Below are 20,267 nucleotides of genomic sequence, written 5' to 3'. Positions count from 1 at the left end.
CACATGAGCAAGTGGGAAAATCAATGTTTGTGGTTGTTAGGCAATGAGTTCTGGGATTATTTTTTACCCAGCATTATTATGCAGTAAAGGCTAAAACAAAGATCATAAGAACATATATAAAGGTAAGTTTGCCTGGCACCAAAAAACAAAAACAAAGACAAAAAAAACTTTGCTTGGCACAGAGTAGACATGCAATGACAGTCATGCTCATGTTAAAGTGGTCATAATTCGTGCACTGTTGAAACAGGTAGAGAGCACTCCTTCACATGAGACCCCGTGCCAGGCCCACAGGGAGCTGAGCAAAATTAAAATTACACAGGCAAATAACTCCTACATGTGTCTTTTTACTCTAGCAAAGCTACAAGCTTCCTAAGTCCTGTTGGAGGAGAGGGGTCTGTGTTGACAAAGCTTCCATTCATTTCACTCATTCATTTATTTATTGTCCTGGGTCCAATCACCAAAGGAATGAAATTCAGCATCTTAGCATGTAAACGATCTGACTCTTATATTTATTGATACTACAATGTACTTCCTTCTACAAATGTACTACTTACTTAAAAGGCAGTTAGGAACTAGAAGTTGTTTTTTAAACACAAAGAACTTTTGAGACAATTCAGAAGATAGGTTAGGGCCATATTCCTTCTTACACTCGCCTCCACGCAGAACATTGTGGGACACTCAACATTTGATGACCTTTGGCATGATGTCTTTGCAAAGGTGTTTTGGAAATTTAAATTAATTATATCCACTGGTTCGCCCTTCTTCTCCATTTATTTTCTCCCTCAGAGAACATCAACAGATCAACAGATTCATCAAGCGTGATTTCTCCAACTGCATGTTGTATTTTTTTAAGGGTCCAGTGATACCACCCTTTCCCAAGCCTGTGGGGTATGGAGGTGAATCAGCTCTGAAAACAATGAGCATTTCTAATGATTCTAGCTGGGAATTCACAAAAGTGAAGTGTCAGAATAATAAGACACACATACACACCTTCTCATGCAGACACTGTTCTAACCACTTTAGACACGTTAATCCACAACATGAGAGGACGTGCCCTGGGTAACTGCTACCCCTTCAGGGAGCCAGGGCTGGGGCCCTCTAGCAGCCGGGCCCTGCAGCCTCTCTGAATCCCAAGGTTGCCAGTGTCTCTGGGCTTCCTTCCCTGCCTCCCACCCTCAGCCACGCAATGAGGATCCCCAGGAAAGCGGCACGAAGGAAGGCCATGCTGGGGCATCCTTTATTTCAAGACACGCTGCTTCTCCACAGTGAACCCTGAAGTGTCCTCCAGTAAGCCCTACCGAGCTGCCAACATCCTGCTTCCTCTTGATGGGGCCTCCTCACCTCTCCAAAATCACAGCAAAAGCAGAGCCTCCTCACCTAGCAGGGCCCTTGGCCTCCTTAGCACAAGAAATTTCCAAATCCTGGCTGAGAGCTCAGGCCTCGCCCTCCAGAAGGACCCAGAATCTCTAAAGCCCCAAGGTGCTTTCCTGAATGCTTTAATCTCTTCTTACTGTAGCCCCAACTCGATTACTAAAGTCAGAATGGGGAGGGGTCGCTGGGAGGAGCACTTCACCTCTTTCAGCCTAGTCTCTCTCCAAGCGGCTAGCTTTACATTTTTACATATGGCTTTAGGCCTCTCTGAATCTGAATCTTCTACCTGTGGTGGCTGGGGAGGGGGGGGGGGGGCGCCGGGGGAGGAGGGAAGGATAGAAGCAAGATTGTCTGTGTCAATGACAAGCCACAAATCTGGCCTAGCCCTCCACCTGGAAATCTAAAGCAAAGGATCTTATTAAAGTCACAGGTTAAGGATCACTCACTCCACAGCTCCTCATTTAGGAGCCTGCAGTGGCGTTGAATGTAAACACTCCCCAAGAACGCTTTAAAACAGAGGGAGGTTTTTATTAAACGACTTAATTGAGGGCCACTTCTCACTGTGGAAAGCTTTTAAACCGAGAGAAATAAAAGGGGCCTGGTGGGTGTTTTCCAGACACTTGTTTTAAAACCTGCCATGTTGTACCGGGGAAATGAAGCACAGCCCAGGGCCCCTGCCTGCGATCCTGCTGCTGACTCTTCAGCAGAAACAAAACACCTCATAAGACCTACTCCCAGCAGCACCGAGAACCTGGCATGAGAGCTTCATTCCAATATTCATTTCAAGGGTCATTAGAGTCACTGGATGGCAAAAGTGGAAACAATGAGGCTGGACAAAAAAAAAATAAATGGAGACATTTTAAAACTTGAAAACAAGACATAACATGGGAGAGCAGGCCAGACGAAACCGAGGCCTGGGTTGCTGCACACAGACAGCAGGTAAAAGTGAATGATGCCGATACTTGCTGTAACACAGAGATGAATCTGGAAAACATTATACTAAGTGAAAGAAGCCAGACACAAAAGGCCACGTACTGTACGAGTCCACTTTATATAAAATATCCAGAGCAGTCAATTCTACAGGGACAGAAAGTAGACTAGTGGTTGCCAAGGTCTGGGAGAAGGAAGAATGTGAAATGACAGTTTCTGGGTACAGCGTTTCCTTTGGGGGGATGAAAAAGTTTTAGAATTAGATAGTGGTGATGGTTGCACAGTGCTGTGAACGTATTTGATACCACTGAGCTGTACACCTTAAACTGGTTAAGCTGGTCGACTTTATGGCATGTATATTTTAACCACTATTTTCAAAAAATGATATCACGAACTCCAGAAAAAAACCTTCTATCAGCTCCTAAGCCAGGAGCAAGCAATCCTTCCCTCACCTGAGTAAGAAGTATCCATGCTATAGGCAGCACTGATGAAGAATGCTATTTTACTAACAGCAACTCCTTGATGAAGCTGAGCTTCCCATGAGCACCGTGTACTTCTCAAGGACACTGGCACTGCCCCCACACCTGCCCTCGGTAGGTGGTATTGTTACCGTTAGCCTCATTCTACAGGTGAGAAAACCAAGGCGCAAGGAGGTCAAGGAGCTTTTCCAGGGTCACACACAAAAACGGGAAAAGCCAGAGGATGCACTGCAGGTCGTGACCAGCTTACACCCACTGCCTCCAAATCACGCTCAGCTGCAGAAGTGTTTTCTGGGCCTAGTTCACCGCTCTGCCCACAACACATATCCTTCGGCTGATCCTTTTTTAGTGGCATTTAGTGCGTGGCCACTTACAAACAGACTGCTCTAAAAAACACATTCAAAAAGCACCTCTTAGGAATCATACTATACTTTCACATGTGCATAGAGCTTCCCTCACCCGTATAGAGTTTGTTTCATGAATGCAGCTTTATTGTACTTCGTCCTGGGAACAACGTGATAAGATAGGAGGACGACGTGATTACACGTCCTTTTACGTAGAAGAGAAGCAAGCTTCTCTCAGCCTGTGCCCAGCCTCAGGCCGCAGGCGGCTGCAGGAGCCTGGCTTCTCCTCCAGGGCCCCAGTCGGCTGTCTGCCTTAAGAGCCAGGTTTAACTACCCAAAGATGTTAGGGGATTTCTTTAGCATATAAGTCATTTAGATGTAAATTACAGGTATTATTTATATGTAAATAGATGCAAGCAGTTACAAATGAAGTTAAGGAGCACTCTGTGGAGAGGAAAGTAGCTCTTTCCTCACAGCAGGGGGGCCTGTAGGGTAACCTGGATGCTTCAATAGAAAGTTAAATTCTGGCGCCGTGGCGGTGCTCAGTGGGCTAGAACATTGCCCTACCACTCCCAGGTGGTGGGTTCCAGCGCAGGTCAGGGCACACACACACAAGCACCAACGAATCTACGCATAAGTAAGTGGAACAACAACTCTCTCTCCCAACCCCCTTCCTCTCCATCTCTAAAATAAAATTTTTTTAAAATTTTTTGAAAAAATAAGTTAAATTCCATTCCCCCCCATCCTCCTTAAGAAAGGAGCGCTCTTTGTCACTGGCCGACAGCTCCACCGGATGAAAGATGTTAAAAACAACCACAGGGAGCTCTCAGCCTGGGCACTACTGACACTCAGAGCTAGACTATCTGTGGTGGGGCTGTCCCGGGCCCTGTCATCAGCTTTCCTGGCCTCTGCCGACTAGATGCCAGCGGCCGCCACCACCTTGGCCATGACAGTCAAGAATGTCTCTAGATACTGACAAGTGTCCCCAGTGAGCCTCCATACTACACCAAAGAGATGCAGCCCCAACAACTCTGTGAGGTAAGCACTACATCCCCATTGTGCAGATGAGGAAACAAACCCGAAATGGAGAAGAGACCTGACCAAACCACTACACTCTAGTGATGGGCAAATGTGGCTTCCAATCCAACTAGGTGAGATCCCAAAACTCTTACCTCACGGCGTAAAGAAGGAATGAGAACAAGAGAGAGAGCTATCAGTTTCTACCAGCTTGAGTATTTCAACATTAAACCACACCTGGGCCTAGAAAAATGGAGGGCCAGTGTGCTTGAACCCTGCAATATTTGGTCCTTAACTCCAGAGAAAACATGCTCTGCGGGCTCTGCAGGCTGTGCGGGCTCTGAGGGCAAGAGGAGTCCCGATGGAGCCCGGAGGTCTGAAAGGGCTCCTTCACTCACAACAACCTGCAGGCTGGGGGTCGGCACACCCTTCACATTAGAAACGCTTTGAGCACAAACACACTGGCCATGAGAACTTGAAATACACTTTTGAAAACATGCTTTTATCAAGAATTCTCTGACTGTTTTTGAGAAATATTCCCCCCACATTCTCACCCTTCTTAGCACTTGTCTGTGTTTCTGTTCAGAAATCACCGTGGCTGCCAGAGAGAGACTGAGGAAATACAAGGATGTCAAGTTTCAAAAGGCCAGCTGACTTCCATCCTTCCTTCCACAAAACTTTGTTGAACACCTATTTTTTTCTAGACATGGGCATATGAGATCCATGGAGAAACCTCTCCTCTTTCTAGGTTTACAGATCTGATGGTGTTCTAACTGCTGGGACAAAGGCACAGACAAGCAGCCGATAATTTGTGGAAGAAATGGATGAGTAGGTGAATTGAGAGAATTAATGAAGAGACAATGCGGCATCAGGGCTTGGATTAGAGAGGCCATCTAAGTCATTAACAACATGGCTCATCCCTGGCCAAGTAGCTCAGTTGTTTAGAGCATCATCCTGGTGCCCCAAGGTTGTGGGTTCAATCCTTGGTCAGGGCACATACAAGAAGCAACCAGTGAATACATAAATATTAAATGGATGTCTGTCTCTCTCTCTGTCTCTCTCTGTTGCTCTCTGTCTCTCTCTCTCTCCTGCCCCTCCGTTTTCTCTCTTTAAAATCAATAAGAAAAAAATTTATTCTTTAAGAAAAACGGCACAGCTCAGGGCCAGACAAGTTTGAACCCTGGATCCTACCTCTTGGTAGCTGCACAACCTTGTCAAGTCACCCAATTTCTCATGACCTGTTTCCCTCACCTGTAAAATGGGTTCATGAGGTGTTGATACGTACCCCATAGCGTTGCTAGGTTAAAAGCTCTCAGACAGGGCTGGAGGTAAGTGCCCTGGAGGATTTGTGACCCCCTCTTTTGTACCCCACCCATTGCCTCACACCCAGAAAGTGGGACTCATTGCTGGGACCAGACCTGTAGTGCCAGGTGGCCGTGCCATGAGCAGACCAGGCAGGAAGACCCAGGTAAGCAGTAGCTCTAATCCCACCCCCACCACCTCAAACACACTCCTCTACTTCCTCTCACCTACCTTAACCCCACCAAAAAAACAAACAACAACAAAAAAGCTTACAAGCAACTCAGGGCAGTGCAGACATAGCTAAGCTGATCGGGCTACAACCAGAACAAAAGTTCTCAAGCCCCAAACCCGAAACTCACAAGTAAAAGAAATCTTAAGTTTAGTAAACTCCACCCTTCAGTCCCTTTGCAAACTATTCTCTCTGTTATCTCTCCTTTCATTCTTTCTCTATCAGTTCTTCTCCAACTCCTAAAGCTTTAGCTGTAATCACCACTCTCAGTAAACTTTCCAGGTTTTTGATATTTGATTAGGGCGAGGAGAGAAGCTAATCAACTTTTCAGCTGCTGCAGTGTAATACCAAGTAAGTCACTGTTTTTAATAAGGAGAATAAAAATTATGTAGGCAAAAATGGTAAAGAATCAAATTTTTTTTTCCAAAAAACTATCAGTACACCTACAATGAAGTTCAATGATATCAATCAGTCCATAGGATATGCAAAGTCTTGCGACTTTGAAAACTGGGTCATTTTTCTTTCCTTTGTAATAAAATCAGAAGAGGGCAGCTCTTTGGGTCTGAAACTCTGGGCTGAAATTCCCAAACTCCCACTTAGTTTGGACTGCGAACCTCACTAGGCTCGTCACCTGGAAAATGGGACCGACACCACTGTGCCACAGGGTCACAGGACGCCTGGGAGGAGACACGGTCACAGTAGGTCCTCTGCCCTGAATAGACTATAAATTTTCAAGGAAATACAGAGTGCCCATTACAAACGCTATAAGATACAAGGATAGAAAGCCAGGGGAAGTCAAACGTAAAAACCAAGAAAATTACTGAAGTCAAAACTAGAAAATCTTGGTCATCTGGCCTCTAGCAAAGAGATAAACAACAGTGAAAGATTATTAATAATAAAGGACCTTTATAAGCCTAAAATAAAAACCTACAAAGTGACAGACTGTACCATTATGGACTCAACCTAAGGCAAGCAGAGATCCCTGTGATTGGGTGGCTGGGAATAAATCCCACCCTATAAACAAAGAGACTGGCAGCAACAGTCCACATTCATTCATGACTAACGCCCCGTGCTTTTATCCCAGACACTCTAATTCCATGACGACCTTCCACTGAGTCCCAAACTCCATGATGACCTTCCACTGAGCATTCCATGTAAATGTTGCCTGGAGCTGATGCTTCTCTGTAGACTGCAGCCCGTCGTAGTAATGAACACGCATTCAGTAACCCTGTCTTAAACTCATCTCTCCTAATTACAGCTCCATTCAGCCTCTAAGCCCTTCCTACCTGTAATTTTAAGAGTTTGAGGTAATTATTGTGCAGCAAAGTGTTGTTTTTGTCTCAAGTACCACATAAATAGGAATTGAACATGCACAGCTGGGTTTTGCTCCACAATGTTCAACACTGAATTTTGTTTTTAATCACTCACCCAACAACCAATTACCTACAGAAATTCAGAGGTTTGCAGAGGTTAAAGAAATATGGAGATAATGGCTCTCCAACCTAGGATTTGGGATCCATTCAGAGTCTTTCTGAACAGCTTACTCAACCCTCTCTATTCAAAAACAAAAACAAAAAACCAGAAAAGTAGGATGTCATAAAATTTCCCCTGGAGTGACAAGCCCGCAGTGATCTTCAGTCTAACACTGCACACCCTCCAGCAGAGGAAAGCAGTGTCAGCCCAGACCTCAGGAGACTGTGCTGTTAGAAAAACGAGGCACTGAACATTCGATTTCCTAATCAGCTCTACTTAAGAGGAACAAGGAGCAGGGGAAAGAATTTAGCTTTTTATTGACAGACCCAAGCACTCTCAACCCTCAACCCTGTCACTTTTTGTCTGCGCTGTGAGCTGCCACAAGATCCAGTTCCTCTTCAGACCTCAGTTTCCTCATCTGTAAAGTGAAGCCACTGCCACCTGCGTCTCAGGAACACGGATTCAGAGAACGAAAGACAGGTCCTGAGCATACTACCTGGCACTCAGAAGGCAGTCAATAAACAAATGGTTTATTTGACTCTTCTAACCCTGGGGTTATTAGCCCTGCGAATCAGCTATTTGGAAATCCCTTTCCCAAGGGAAAAACCGTGTGAAGTGACCACAGCAGGATAGAGAACTATTGTCGGTATTAAGTAGGTATCTATCCAGGTGAGGCTAACCAGGTAGTAGCTGCCTACCTCCACAGTTCTCTTTGCTCATCTTGATTCTAAGAGTTCCCAACTTACTGTACCCACCTGACTGCAAGCTCTAGAAGTCAAGGACTGTCCCCTATTTACCAAGAAGTCCTGGAGGAATAGAGAGCTTTGCCAGGAGTGGGGACTTCATAAAATTTTGCTAAATGAGTGAATAAAGAATTGAAACAGCTCTGGCCAGATTGGCTCAGTGGGTTGCAGCATCGTCCCAAACACCAAAAGGTTGGGGGTTTGATTTCCCATCTGGGCACATATCTGGGTTATGGGTTCCATCCTCTGTCCCAGTCAGGGAGTGTATGGGAGGTAACAAATTGATGTTTCTCTCTCTCTCTCTTTCTCTCTCTCAAATCAATAAACATATTTTAAATACTTTATTTTATCTTTTATTTACTTTTTCTAGAGAGGGGAAGTGAGGGAAGAATAGAGGGACATAAACAGCAGCTGTGCAAGAGATACATTGATTAGGAGCCTCTCGCATGCCCCCAGCTGGGGACCTGGCCTGCAATCCAGGCATGTGCCCTGACTGGGAATTCAACCTGCCACCTTTTCTGGTTTGCAGTCTGGCACTCACTCCACTGAGACACGCAAGCCAAGGCAATAAACATATTTGAAAGAAAGAAAAGAAAGAAAGGAAAGGAAAGGAAACAACAAAAACTTGGTTTGAATTTTAAATGAAGCGCCCTCTCTCCCTCCCGCTCTCTCTCTCTCTCTCTCTCTCTCTCTCTTGCAGGGACAGTGGTTTGGGGATGGATGACAGTGCATGAAGAAAGAAGGTAAAGGTGGGGTTGATCTGGGGCCTTTGACTGAAAACTCCAATGAGCTTACCCTACGTGAAAGCCAGTCGACCTTGGCTATTCTCATCAAATCCCTTTTTTTCCCCCATTTTCAATTTTCAGAGTTTTCATGCCATACCTTGTTTCTTGATAACAGCAATGTCACATGACAAAATAGAGTAAACACTTGATCATTCAGGGAAAATTACTCAATTTTCAATCCCCTTGAACTTTGTTTTCTCCTGTGGTGCCGACCTCTCAGTCATTTCAATGCCCTTTGGTGCCAGGGTCAGAGGAGGAAAAAAATGGAAAAGCACAACGTCAGTTGTATTTTACAAAGGTCTGTATCGTCTCTTAAATAAATGGGTTTCCGCGAGGGAAGGGAGTTAAGGAGGCCATTAAAGATCTTGGAACTGCCCCTCACCCCATTGTTACAACAAATCAACTGTCCCAACTTGGAGGGAAAAAAGGAAGCCAATAGGACAGTTTATCCTTAACACGAATCAAAGACCACTCTCCTGAGTGCTGCGCCCCTCTCTCTAACTGAAGAAGCCCCTCACTAACTCTTCTTATTTTTCTTCACTTACATTCTTCTAATCTCTTTAGAATATTAGAGAGGTATTCACTACTCTGAAGTGAGAAATGGTCCAATACACCTTTTTCTTTTTAGGTCCATATTTACATCACTCTTTCTTTCTTCCTTTGTTTTTTTCCAAAATGTACTATTACATTCCCAGTGTAACTACTGCTGTTCAGGCACAACTTTTCAGACACCAAGAGTTCAAGCACATCCTCAAAGGAACATTTTCCTCCCAAATGGAGACAGCATTACTAAGTTAATAAGCCATTCTGTAACATGGCTTCATTTCGTTGGCCTGGTTCAAAAAAATCCAACAGTAGGAAAACACTTTCCATATGGTCTTGTTCCCCTAAGGTTGAGGACTGGGGTCGGGGCCCACCCTGTGAGACCACGCACTCCACATAACCTCCATTCTCAAGCCAAGATGGCTAAGAGGAGTCCTGCAGTGGCCCCCTTCCAGCAGCTGGGCACAGCCACAGGAGCAGGGCATGGTACTAGAAGGTGCAAAAAAGAGAAAAACTAAATGGGGCAAACTGCGTAAGTATTTATTTTTCAAAATGAATTCTTTTGACTCATGTTAGGAGCTAAAAATGAACACAAATGTTCCTCCCCCTCTGGAGGGCATTCTGTTGAAAATATATCACCCCACTTACTAATAAAAATGCAATATAGAGAGCCAGCACCCAAGAAAAAACTAAACCCACTGGTTTGTACCAGGTGGCAACATCCAGGTGGGAATCTAATCCAAACACCATACTTAGGTACAGCAGTAACTTAACCAAGATCCCAGGAGACTGTAACAATGACACTGACACTGAAAATACACTTTCATAATAAAATACATATGATCAAGTTCAGTGTGTACATATATGTATGTGTATACATATATAAAATATATAAGCATACATTTAATTTTTTCTTAGTCCTATTTCCCTATCATTTTTTAAGATCCTTTGACAAGTGGCTAAAGTCTCACTACAGATGTCCCATACTACTGGAAAGCACTAATTCCTGAACTCAAATACTATTCTATCAATAAGAAATGTACATGGGCCCGGGCTGGTGTAGCTCAATGGACTGAGCATGAGCTACAAACCAAAGGGTCGCCAGTTCGATTCCCAGTCACATGCCTGATTTGCAGGCCAGGTCCCCAATAGGGGGCATGAGAGAGGCAACCACACACTGAGGTTTCTCTTCCTCTTTCTCCCACCCTTCCCCTCCCTTTAAAAATAAATAAATAAAATCTTTTTTAAAAAACTATCTTTTAAAAAAGAAATGTATACAGCGTTACATCTGCTGGGCTTACCACAGGTCAGGAATAAAGCTTAACCACAAATACACATTGATTAACACAACATCAACCTTATGGACCTTGTCAGCTTTCTCTCTCGAAGGAAAATTCCCCACACTTACGCAAAATCATTACTTGTGGCGGAGGATCTCCAAAGGCTGACGGATTCCTGAAGTATTTTTCCTCCTTTTAATCTGAAATCCTTTCCAAATAGGACAAGTCAAACTATTATTTGGTTTTCTCTGAATAAGACACCCCTGTATGATAACCTTGACCTTGCAAGGACTTCATGGCTTCAATTCCTACACTCCCACCTCCTTGGCAGAAAGTGCCCAGGCAATATTTACTGTAAGCAGAGAGGTGGAAACAAAGGGAACTTCAGAAAAAAAAGAACCATCTGCAATCTGAGGTTGGAAAGAACCGACCATCAGGCTATTCAGGTGGATTACAGAGCCAAGAGAGCCTGGTCAGGGCTGTTTTCCCTGAGCACAACTGAAGGAAAAATGAGGGGCAGGGAGTTGAGAAACAGTGCCTGGAGACGATTTCTGTATGAGCACTCATCTCTGGTAGTCTAAAAAGTGGCTGTGGGAGCCCGGCCCAAAGCAGAGCTTCTCAACAGTGGCCCTGCATTACAATCACCTGGCTTTTTACAATCCACTCCACGGCCCAGGCCGCAGCCCAGCCCACCTGAATCAGGATCTCAAGAGGGGCCTAGACCTCAGAATCTGAAAAAAACTCACTAGATGTGCAGCCAAGTTTGAGAACCAATAACCTGAAAGAATTTCCAACGTTTTAGAGCAGCACTGCAAAGGTGCGTCTTCCTTGAGGTGAGGAAGTAACACATAGTAAATATACAAAGTTTTTTAAAAATCCTGTGTAAATAACTCCCACATGACAGCCAAGTACCTGTCTACAGGCCAAACAGTGATGCAACTTGGAAAAGTCCCTTGGAAAGCGAGGATATGTGCTCTAAGTGAGGCGGGGGCGGTCAGGGTGGACCTGCGTGGATCGGGAAAGCAGGGGAGAGGGGGGCGGCCACAAGCCCTTTCTTTTTAAGGGATGTCCTGGACGAGCACGCCGGGAAATTAGGTAAAAAAAGGGTAGGACAGGGACTGATTTGGGTCCCAGAGGAACCGGGGCTCCCTCCTAGCTGTCACTCAGGCCCCAAGGTCGAGGTAGAGGTGCGAAGGCTGCCAATCCCTCTTCACGGAAGGGGGTCCTGAGCCCCTCCTCATATCTCACTGCGGGCTCCCCCGGAGTCCCCACCATATGTTCCGCGCGTCTCCCGCGGGCGGGCGCCAGGAGCGCACCTTCCACCCGGGGGACCCGCGCGCCTGGCGGCGGGCGCTGCGCGGTGCTCCAAGAGCCGACGCGCGGGCTGAGCGCGGTGCACCTGGCAGAGCCTGAGTTTCTCCAGGTCCTGCCGCCCTGGGAGACATCTCGGTCCCCCGGCGGGTCCCGGTCAGCGCGCACTCCCGGTGCGCCTCCAGCGTCTAGCTCACTTACCGCCGCCGCTGCCGCCGCCGCCGCCTCCGGGTCCCGCTCCCGCCGCAGCCAGCAGAGCCCGGCCGAGTGCAGGGTCCGCGGCGCCACCAGGAGGCTCGGTCAGCCCCGGCCAGCCCCAGCCACGCCCCCCCCGCCGCCCGCCCCCGGGGGGGAGGGGCGAGGGGCAGGGGGCCGGGCGGGGACCAGACCCGCCCGGGCGGTCCGCCTTGCGGCCCGGGCTAGGGCAGCTTGGCGCCTCGACGGCCCTTCTCAGCCCGCCGCGCCCTATCCTGCCGATCGCCTGGCCCTCCCGTGGCAGCCGCTTCCCCTTGCGCCGCCACCTGCCCCAGGACACGCTTCCGCAGGCACCCCACCACTACCCCTGCTCCGGCTGGCCCGCCGGCGCCCTCTCTTTGCCTCTGGCCAGCACCTCTTCCCCTCAACTCAGGCCTCACACTCCTCTCCAGCACCGCTTTGTCCTCACCCTTCCCCGATCGGAATGCCCTCGACCTACCCCTCCCCGCCATCAGCGGGTGTTTTGCTTCTCCAAGCCTGCCTTTCCAAATTCCCCATCTCCTATTTGGAGGAAGGAAGCATTCCCTATTTTGCACCCCCTCCCCCACAGACTCGGAGACCAGTTTTTGCTTTACCTTACGTGCAGACTTTTTCTGCCCAAGTAGTCAGAAATTTATGGCATAACTTTTCTTCTACCACAGTTACATCTACAAATATTTATTGAACACCTATTGTGTCTAGACAGACACTGGTGGAGAGAGACAAAATTATAGTCGTCACTTGCCGTCTAACAGTAATAAATGTCTGTGCCTGTTAGGAAGGCAGGGACTGAAGGACCCAAGGCCACACAGGGGAGGGTAGTAGGGGCGGGATTGGAAGCAGAGTCCTGGTGTCGAATTTAGGCCCATTCCAATGGACACCGCAGGACACCGCTGACCTGCTGTTAGAGCTTGAGCAAAAATGTTTTCCTATCATCTGTGAAATGAGGAGCAGGATACCGACACCAGCAGGTTGTCAAGACTGCCTGGAAAAACAACCATATGGAAATATCATACACCCTGTACTTCATAAGTGTCTGCTGAGACTGAAAATTTCAAGTGAAGTAGTCACTTAAAAATTCAATGATTTAAAATAGCAATATTTTACTTTAAACAGTAATAATGAAAGGGAGAAGATATTTGCAAATCATATATTTGATAACAATTAATATATAAAATATATAAAGGACTCATACAACTGAATGTCCAAAACAAATGCACCAATTTAAAATGGACAGAGGACCGGAATGGACATTTTCCAAAGAAGACATACAGATGGCCAACAAGTACATGAAAAGGTGCTCAACATCACTAATCATCAGGGAAATGCAAATCACAACCACAGGGAGATAGCAACTCACACGTGTTAGAATGGCTATTCCCCCAAAGAACGAAATAAGAAGTGCTGGGGAGGATGTGGAAAAAAGGGAACTCTTGCGCACTGTTGGTGGGAATGTAAATTGGTGCAGACACTATAAAAAACAGAATGGAAGTTGCTCAAAAAGTTAAAAATAAAGCTATCAGCCCTGGCTGGTGTGGCTCAATGAATTGAGTGGAGGCCTGTGAACCAAAAGGTCACTAGTTCAATTCCTGGTCAGGGCACATGCCTGGGTTGCGGGCCAGACCCCCAGAGTTGGGGGCATGCAAAAGGCAACAGATGGATGTTTCTCTCCCTCTCTTTCTCCCTCCTTCCCCTCTCTCTAAAAATTAAATAATTTAAAAAAAATAGAACTATCATGTGATCCAGTAATTACACTTCTAGATATTTATTCAAAGGAAAAAAAACACTAACTAAAAATATGTGTGCACCTTCCTGTTCACTGCAGCATCACTTATAATCGCCAAAATATAGAAGCAACCTAAGTGTCCATCAGTGGCTGCATGGATAAAAAAATCTGTGATATTATATACATATAAAGATATATATAGTCTGTTTGGAAAAAGTCCAACCATTGTTAATATAACAACAGTTCATGACATCAATGTAAACTGGCAGCTAAGGAGGGTGAACTGGAGTGCACATGCATGAACAATGACAACTTCACTGTACTAATCAGTGGGGGCAGTAGACACTGCTGAGTGAACATGTGTACTGTGTGGCCGTCACATTCAAAATAACTGAGCAAGTAGAGCAATGAGTCTGCATCAAATTTTGCACTAAGGTTGAATATTCCTCCATAGAAACAATTCACATGATTCAAAAGGCTGCAGCTATGGACAACTGGTGATTGGCAGCTTCATCACAACAATGTACCTGCTCATGCATCACATCCTGTGCAGAGTTTTTCTGAGAAACATCAAATCACCCAGGTGACTCAGCCCCCCTACTGCCCACATTTGGTGCACTATAACTTCTAGCTTTTCCCAAAACTAAAATCACCTTTGAAAGGGAAGAAATGTCAGACTGTCAATGAGATTCAGGAAAATATGACGGGGCAGCTGAACCAGATTGGGAGAACTGTGTGAGGTCCCAAGGTGCCTACTCTGAAGGGGACCAAGGTGTCATTGTCCTATGTACAGTGTTCCTTGTATCTTATATCTTCTTCAGTTCTTATCTCTATTTTTCATAGTCATGGCTGGATACTTTCCGGACAGTATATATATATATATATATATATGGAATATTGTTCAGCCATAAAGAGGAAGGAAATCTTGCTGTTTAGAACATGAATGGACATTGAGAATATTATGCTAGGTGAAATAAATCAGACAGAGAAAGGCCAAAACCATATAATCTCACTTAATGTGGAATCTACAAAAGAAACAAACAAAAAAAAGCACACAGATACAGAGAACAGGTTAGCAGCTGCCAGAGGTGAGGATGGGTGAAGGAGGTCAGAAGGTACAAACTTCCAGTTTGGAAGTAGCTGAGTTGTGGGGGTGGAATGTATGGCAGGGCAGCTATAGTTAATAACATTGTGTTGCATATTTGAAAGTTGCTAAGAACTGAAAAGTTCTCATCACATGACACAAAAGATCTTTGTAATTGGATGCTAACTGGACTTACAGTGGTGATCATTTTATAATATATACAGATATTGAATCATTATGTTGTACACCTGAAACTGTTACATGTTGATTATACCTCAATAACAAACAAATGAATAAATCTTTTAAAGGAACAGTGATGGGGGGAACACTACTTAAGAATCCAAAGGAGACAGCAATGGCCAAAGGCGTCTCTTTAAAGGAAGTGGAGGTGAGCTAGCCTGGAAATACTGGATATAGGTGCTGGTGGGTCCAGGAGGACATTTAAGGGGAGCAGTGTTCAGAGAGTGGTCCAGCTCCCAGAAAGGGAGGGGGTCAGGGGGTGCTTACCGGAAAGGGGGGTGGGGCCAGATGGTAGAAAAAGCATCTAATATCAAAGTGAAGGGGCTCAAATTAACCAAACAGCAATACTTGGACACCACAAAACGGTTGGAATGGAACCTGCATCCTCCTGCAAAGGGCACTTAAAACGACCCTGGAGGCCTGGGGTGGCAGGAACCTACAGCCCCAGAACCAGCAAACTGATGAGTGGGGATTGCAGCAGGAAGGGACGGGGAGGTAAGAAACTTCCAAAGACCCCGAGGCCTTGAGGACCAAATGTGTGCAGTGAGGGAGGAGAGAGTCTACAGGCATGGCTGAGGTTCCCAGGCTGTGGCTTGGAGCCCCAGGTGCTGGAACGCTTGGTTATGAGAGCTGCTGAAGGTTCTGCGGCGTGTGAGGTTCTGCGGCGTGTGAGGTAATAACGGCACTTTTCAGTGAAAATGGCCCCGCACCTGGGGGGGGGTGGGGGATGGAACATGGAGGGACAGATGTGGGCATTATCCAGGGGGAGGAGGGCCAAAGAGAATAAAGGCTGGACCAGGTACGCAGAGAGAGGGATGTGCCCTCACTTCAGGAGCGGGGATGTGAGAGTCCACAGGGGGACTCAGGGTGGGGCCCAACACCACTAACCTCCCCCTCCATAGACCCTTACGCAAGGAGCTGCAGAAAGTATTCACTTGGTAAACATTTGTTAACTGTCTAAAAAGCATTTAATCAGCAATTGCCCCCACTTCCAGGCAGATATTTTGCTGATAACGAAAATAAGGAGGTTTTAGGGGGCAAGGAGAGAAGCAGTGTGGAGATTAGTTTATCAGAGAAATTGCTTTTGATACTGCTATTATCGAAATGCTCAAGTTGCTTCATCCTCAGCACAAAGTAAACTCCCCCCTCCAGGCAAAGATTCTCAAATTTTGAAATGCATCCTTCCTTTATTTTTATTCAATGTAAGTTTTGCTCCCCTGTTATTGAGCCTGTAGGGAAGAATTTTATTTTTTTATTTTTGGTCAAGTGCAGCAACTGACCAAAAGAGAAATGTGCAGGCAAAAGAGCAGAGAAAAATCACCGCTTTTCTCCACCAGATTTTGAATACACGCAGTACAGGAAGCAGAATTACTCAGAGAAATGCTGTGGTGTAAATGGCATACAAGTCCCTGTGGGGTGCAGGACGCGGCAAGGGCACAGGAGGGAAGCCCCGTCGCGGCATACTTCCTGTGGCGCACAGCCCGAGGACGCAGTGCCCGTGGGTCACTGATGGAGCAGAAGAGCCTTCCCGGGTGTGGTCGGACACACAAGACAGGAACCAGGAGGTGGTGAACGAAGCCAAAACTAGTTACATGGTTTCCTCGGATGAAGTGGAGAAGCAGACTTGGGAAGTAATACGGGGCTGGGCAGGGCCTTTGAAGGAGGCTGCCTTCGTCTGGGATGCCCTGAAAGCAGAGCCTGAGACAGGACTTGGGGGCAGGTGGTGTATTTAGCTGGTGATCCCCAGAAGCAGAAGAGGGAACAGGAAGAGTGAGACAGGGAAGCAGGCAGTCGTGATGGGGGTGTATTACTGAGATTGTTGCTGTGTGCAAAGGGGCCTCTTGGGAAGTCACTGAACGCTCCCCCAGGGCTGACAGCACACAGGGCAGGATGGGAGTATTTTCCCAAGGCTCCAGCAAGGTCACCCTGGGGGTTACACTCCCCCCCACCCAGCTTCCATGCTGAGAGGGCTCCACAGGGTCCAAGTGCCCACTTGAGGTGGGAAGCTGTCAGCACTAAGTGCTGCTGAGTTTGCATGGAGCTGTCCCAGCAGCCACCCCTCGTCCAATGCCCAGGTTCCTGCAGTGCATATGGCTCCTCCAGGCCCTGCCTCCGATAGTGTGTGGCAGCTGGCAGCTTCTCTAGCCACTAGCATGCAGCCGGTGTTCAGTGAACATTTGACAAATGAATACACAGACACACGTTAGTCAGTGCACACAGGCATCATCAGAAAATGCCACTGAGAACAAGTTCTGAGCCCAGGTCTTGTGGCCAGAGCAGGGAAGGGCCCAACCTGCCTGAATTCTAACACACTTGCCTGTGGCCTCAGACCAGTTCCCTAATCTCTCTGTGGCCTGGATCCCAGGGCCATTCACCCCACGGGGAAGAGGCAGAGCCTAATTACTATTTAAAGATCCTAAGTAGCCTTTGTAAAAACAAATGTGTTTGTGTATAGTATGGAAGAAGGTAATGAAGCTGAGTGTACCATTAACACATTTTTTTAAGGTTTATTTATTTTTAGAGAGAGGGAGAGAAACAGCAATCAGTTGCCTCCTGCACACCACCAACCAAGGACATGGCCCGCAACCTAGGCACATGCCCTGCCCGGGGACTGAGCTGGCGACCTTTCAGTCTGCATTGCAGGCCAGCACTCAGTCCACTGAGCCACACCAGCCAGGACATTAGCACATTCTTATTCTGTGGGAGACAGGAAGATAAAGAAACTGTCACTTTATTTTTTTACCCATTTTACAGGTAGGACATCCCTAATCATGTAGTTGAAAATGTTGAAAGAGGAGTGGAGTTTCTGTGTGGAATAAAAATAAAAAGGTAAATAAGGCTTGAGATTGACTCCATGCTGCCCTCTAGGATTTGCTGTAAGGCACAGACTTTTTCCACAGGTGTTTCAACTCGTAATACAGATGTAAAGATTAGGGGGAAATAAATAGCAACTTTGTGGGGATCCAGCATAGTCAAAGTCTTTCATGCACATTGTATGGATCAGTGGATCCCAGCAGGACTGGACCTTCTGGAAGCTTGGCCCGCCTGTCTGGAGGCTGAAGAACGAGAGGAGAAAGGGCAAAGCTCAGGCAGTCGGCTGAGGGCAGTGTTGTAGGGAAACAGTACAACGTGTACCATCCCTGTCTCCTCAGTCACCCCAACCCCCCGACCAACACTAATTCAACAAAGCTGTGTGTGTTAGATACGATCCCCAAGGTGTCCCTAGTTGCATTGAAATGACCCCAGTACGTGAAAGCCTTGCCTTTGCTATCATCTTTGGCCAAAGTCAGGACAGCTCAAATTCCAAGATTAAAAACAAAATCTCTATTAAAATGTTTAAAAATTTGACTGTATGGCCCGTATTTTCTCTGTAGCAAATTAATTAACCATTTTGGGGTGAATTATTTAGTCATAGATGGTCTAAGACATCTTGAGGGCCACACTCTCAGACTGTATTCAGACCAACTTGGCAATGGACGAGACCCGAAATACAGATCGAATGTTTTTAAGTGTTCATTCAGCAAGGCCAGAGCCTTCTGACGAGGGAGTGCTCCTCCCAGAACACATCTTTTTGGACGTGTCCACAGCCACAGTAGCGCACTGGCACATTTGGTGGGCAGGCCTAAGTATTAGTTTATCTCGCAGAAGTGGACACCACTTATTTTCCTAAAACTTAGGGCTCGTGTGCTGGTCTGCTCGCACGGCGGTTCCCTCTGCCAGCAGTCCTGTGGTCAAGGTGACAGCAACGACAGCAGCAGTTTGGGGTTCATGGGCAATTCGTGGAAGTTCACATTCACTATTTTAAATTTCAGAACGACCCTGGAGGTTGATGTTCTTATCTCCATTTTACAGACCAAGGAGTTGGAGATCAGAAGAGCCACACGACTTGCCCAAGACCAAACCCTTAATAAAGAAGGGGGAGCAGGGCACACTCTCCTGCCCCCTCAGAACCAGAGCTCCTGGAGGAATGCAGGGCAGCAAACCGAAAGGCAGTGGGGGTGACTCAGCCCAAGCTTTCCTTCCCTCATCTCAGCGCCCCCACCCTAGCCCCGAGTGCCCTCCAGGAAATCCAAGGACACGGCGGCTGATGTCCAGAAGCGTTCCCCTCACCATGAGAATGCCAGAGTTTGTGCCGACATGCGGGAGATGGCTTTTAAACTTTGGATATGGGTTTGGAAAGAAAGAAAAGGGGCAGCAGAGGTGTGTGTGACTCAGACTTAGGATGCTCTGCCCACAGGAGGGGCCAGGCCGGAGCTGAGCTGGGCACCAGAGGCCGTCATAGGCCGGACAGAGAGCCCCGCACCGGCGGGGGCTTCTCTCTCGGGGTCAACGCTGCTTTTCCTCTGAGGCCTCCAACCCCCTCGGTCTCCAAAACCACAAGGACTGGATCAGCAGCTCCAAATCAAACATGGCAATGATGTTTAAATAGAAGACTAGACACTCAAAAACGCCTCTTAGCTATCGCCGGCAACACAGCAAAACCTTCAGGTAGCTCATTGAAACAGGGTGGAGACCACCCTGAAACATCTGTAATGGACGGACTCGATAAAGGGAATGTAGGCATCGTTATTGCCAATGCAGCATGTAGACATCACTGATGCATTTAGGGGTGCTATCTTAACGTGAACAGAAAAATTATATTTAGGGGTGTTCAAAGACACACCCTTACACTAGTCCTTTTACTATTGCATTATTACTTCTATGAGCCCTGGACACTTTTGTCTTGTGTGTCTCTTCCTCCATAAAAGAACATACTAAAAATTCTATTTTATGCCCTGGCCTGGTGGCTCAGTTGGTTGAGCCATCATCCCATGCACCAAAAGGTTGTGGGTTTGATGCCCTGTCAGGACACGAGCAAGAGGCAACCGACTGATGTTTCTCTCTCACGTTTCACATTGGTGTTTCTCTCTCTCTCTCTCTCTCTCTCTCTCTCTCTCTCTCTCTCTCCTTTCTCTCATCCTCGCTATCTAAAGTCAATAAACATATCCTTGGGTGAGGATTAAAAAACATTTATACTTTAAAAATGCATTGGTATAAAGAAATATATGTTACTATTATGTAGTAAAACATGTTCTTCCTCCTAATATTCATTTTTCCCACTACTTTTAAAAGAAGTGACACATTTCTTCAGGCCCCTGAAAGTATCGTGGGTGCGGACACCGTGCTATGGTCTCAT

General features: G+C 46.6%; 1 protein-coding gene across 3 annotated transcripts in view; it reads right to left on the bottom strand.

The window, feature by feature from the left end:
- CGNL1 (cingulin like 1) overlaps positions 1-12,140 on the bottom strand; it is a 152,365-nt gene extending 140,225 nt beyond the window's left edge. For 2 of the 3 annotated variants that reach the window (XM_045822905.1, XM_045822908.1), the window contains exon 1: positions 12,009-12,140. The gene's annotated coding sequence lies outside the window, so the exon portion shown is untranslated. Of the gene's footprint in view, positions 1-8,770; positions 8,907-12,008 lie in introns of all 3 variants that reach the window. The other variant, XM_045822906.1, reaches the window with a different exon arrangement.
- Positions 12,141-20,267: the final 8,127 nt, after the last annotated feature.

Source organism: Phyllostomus hastatus, unplaced genomic scaffold (assembly GCF_019186645.2).
Source record: "Phyllostomus hastatus isolate PE091 unplaced genomic scaffold, TTU_PhHast_1.1 phas_scaffold_501, whole genome shotgun sequence".
Taxonomy (NCBI): domain Eukaryota; kingdom Metazoa; phylum Chordata; class Mammalia; order Chiroptera; family Phyllostomidae; genus Phyllostomus; species Phyllostomus hastatus.
Note: the sequence above shows the minus strand (reverse complement) of the source record. Positions and strands in the feature narration are given on the sequence as shown.